This window comes from Carassius gibelio, chromosome B25 (assembly GCF_023724105.1).
Source record: "Carassius gibelio isolate Cgi1373 ecotype wild population from Czech Republic chromosome B25, carGib1.2-hapl.c, whole genome shotgun sequence".
In the NCBI taxonomy this organism is placed as follows: domain Eukaryota; kingdom Metazoa; phylum Chordata; class Actinopteri; order Cypriniformes; family Cyprinidae; genus Carassius; species Carassius gibelio.
The window spans coordinates 24,998,436-25,000,935 of NC_068420.1; the positions used below are offsets into that span (position 1 = coordinate 24,998,436).

The 2,500-nt window shown below is 41.3% G+C and overlaps 1 protein-coding gene and 5 non-coding genes across 6 annotated transcripts in view; all 6 read left to right on the forward strand.

The window, feature by feature from the left end:
- The first annotated feature begins 95 nt into the window (after window positions 1-95).
- On the forward strand, window positions 96-214 carry LOC128014825 (5S ribosomal RNA). The gene has a single exon (XR_008183707.1). It is a non-coding gene; the product is annotated as a 5S ribosomal RNA (ribosomal RNA).
- Window positions 215-435: 221 nt separating this feature from the next.
- LOC128014774 (5S ribosomal RNA) lies at window positions 436-554 on the forward strand. Its single transcript, XR_008183659.1, has one exon. It is a non-coding gene; the product is annotated as a 5S ribosomal RNA (ribosomal RNA).
- Window positions 555-1,063: 509 nt separating this feature from the next.
- LOC128014793 (5S ribosomal RNA) lies at window positions 1,064-1,182 on the forward strand. Its single transcript, XR_008183677.1, has one exon. It is a non-coding gene; the product is annotated as a 5S ribosomal RNA (ribosomal RNA).
- Window positions 1,183-1,565: 383 nt separating this feature from the next.
- LOC128013732 (UPF0746 protein DDB_G0281095-like) overlaps window positions 1,566-2,500 on the forward strand; it is an 8,232-nt gene continuing 7,297 nt past the window's right edge. The window contains exon 1 of the mRNA XM_052596909.1: window positions 1,566-1,735. The gene's annotated coding sequence lies outside the window, so the exon portion shown is untranslated. The remainder of the gene's footprint in view (window positions 1,736-2,500) is intronic.
- On the forward strand, window positions 2,106-2,224 carry LOC128014826 (5S ribosomal RNA). The gene has a single exon (XR_008183708.1). It is a non-coding gene; the product is annotated as a 5S ribosomal RNA (ribosomal RNA).
- The window catches only part of LOC128014823 (5S ribosomal RNA), a 119-nt gene continuing 64 nt past the window's right edge, over window positions 2,446-2,500 (forward strand). Inside the window, exon 1 of the ribosomal RNA XR_008183705.1 lies at window positions 2,446-2,500. This exon is cut by the window's right edge and continues 64 nt beyond it. This is a non-coding gene — a ribosomal RNA (5S ribosomal RNA).

The window sequence follows — 2,500 nt, forward strand, 5'->3', positions numbered from 1 at the left end:
TGCTTTAAGCTTTTGGGCTTTCTTTCCTACTTATATAATGTACTGGCGATAAGATTGGCTGCTCTTTAAATAGCCCTCTCTTTGCAGCAGACTTCGCTTACGGCCATACCAACCTGGCTATGCCCGATCTCGTCTGATCTCGGAAGCTAAGCAGGTTTGGGCCTGGTTAGTACATGGATGGGAGACCGCCTGGGAATACCAGGTGCTGTAAGCTTTTTGGACATTTTTCACTTATTATATAATAATTTTGCCAAAAAATAGAGTCTATGCCCGATCTCTGAATATTTGCAGGTTTGGGCCTGGTTAGTACATGGATGGGAGACTGCCTAGGAATACCAGGTGCTTTAAGCTTTTGGGCTTTCTTTCCTACTTATATAATGTACTGGCGATAAGATTGGCTGATCTTTAAATAGCCCTCTCTTTGCAGCAGACTTCGCTTACGGCCATACCAACCTGGCTATGCCCGATCTCGTCTGATCTCGGAAGCTAAGCAGGTTTGGGCCTGGTTAGTACTTGGATGGGAGACCGCCTGGGAATACCAGGTGCTGTAAGCTTTTTGGAAATTTTTCACTTAGTATATAATAATTTTGCCAAAAAATAGAGTCAATGCCCGATCTCTGAATTTTAGCAGGTTTGGCCTGGTTAGTACATGGATGGGAGACTGCCTGGGAATACCAGGTGCTTTAATCTTTTTGAAAAATTTCACGAATTATATAATAATCTTTCATTAAAAAAAAAAAAAAAAAAAAAAGAGTCAATGCCCGATCTCTGAATCTTAGCAGGTTTAGGTCTGGTTAGTACTTTGATGAGAGACTGCCTAGGAATACCAGGTGCTGTAAGCTTTTTGGACATTTTTCACTTAGTATATAATAATTTTGCCAAAAAATAGAGTCAATGCCCGATCTCTGAATATTTGCAGGTTTGGGCCTGGTTAGTACTTTGATGAGAGACTGCCTAGGAATACAAGGTGCTTTAAGCTTTTGGGCTCTCTTTCCTACTTATATAATGTACTGGCGATAAGATTGGCTGCTCTTTAAATAGCCCTCTCTTTGCAGCAGACTTCGCTTACGGCCATACCAACCTGGCTATGCCCGATCTCGTCTGATCTCGGAAGCTAAGCAGGTTTGGGCCTGGTTAGTACTTGGATGGGAGACCGCCTGGGAATACCAGGTGCTGTAAGCTTTTTGGACATTTTTCACTTAGTATATAATAATTTTGCCAAAAAATAGAGTCAATGCCCGATCTCTGAATATTTGCAGGTTTGGGCCTGGTTAGTACATGGATGGGAGACTGCCTGGGAATACCAGGTGCTTTAATCTTTTTGGAAAATTTCACGAATTATATAATAATCTTTCATTAAAAAAAAAAAAAAAAAAAAAAAAGAGTCAATGCCCGATCTCTGAATCTTAGCAGGTTTAGGTCTGGTTAGTACTTTGATGAGAGACTGCCTAGGAATACCAGGTGCTGTAAGCTTTTTGGACATTTTTCATTTAGTATATAATAATTTTGCCAAAAAATAGAGTCAATGCCCGATCTCTGAATATTTGCAGGTTTGGGCCTGGTTAGTACTTGCATGGGAGACCGCCTGGGAATACCAGGTGCTGTAAGCTTTTTGGAAATTTTTCACTTAGTATATAATAATTTTGCCAAAAAATAGAGTCAATGCCCGATCTCTGAATCTTAGCAGGTTTGGGCCTGGTTAGTACATGGATGGGAGACTGCCTGTTAATACCAGGTGCTGTAAGCTTTTTGGACATTTTTCACTTAGTATATAACAATTTTGCCAAAAAATAGAGTCAATGCCCGATCTCTGAATATTTGCAGGTTTGGGCCTGGTTAGTACATGGATGGGAGACTGCCTGTTAATACCAGGTGCTGTAAGCTTTTTGGACATTTTTCACTTAGTATATAATAATTTTGCCAAAAAATAGAGTCAATGCCCGATCTCTGAATCTTAGCAGGTTTAGGTCTGGTTAGTACTTTGATGAGAGACTGCCTAGGAATACCAGGTGCTTTAAGCTTTTGGGCTTTCTTTCCTACTTATATAATGTACTGGCGATAAGATTGGCTGCTCTTTAAATAGCCCTCTCTTTGCAGCAGACTTCGCTTACGGCCATACCAACCTGGCTATGCCCGATCTCGTCTGATCTCGGAAGCTAAGCAGGTTTGGGCCTGGTTAGTACATGGATGGGAGACCGCCTGGGAATACCAGGTGCTGTAAGCTTTTTGGACATTTTTCACTTATTATATAATAATTTTGCCAAAAAATAGAGTCTATGCCCGATCTCTGAATATTTGCAGGTTTGGGCCTGGTTAGTACATGGATGGGAGACTGCCTAGGAATACCAGGTGCTTTAAGCTTTTGGGCTTTCTTTCCTACTTATATAATGTACTGGCGATAAGATTGGCTGATCTTTAAATAGCCCTCTCTTTGCAGCAGACTTCGCTTACGGCCATACCAACCTGGCTATGCCTGATCTCGTCTGATCTCGGAAGCTAA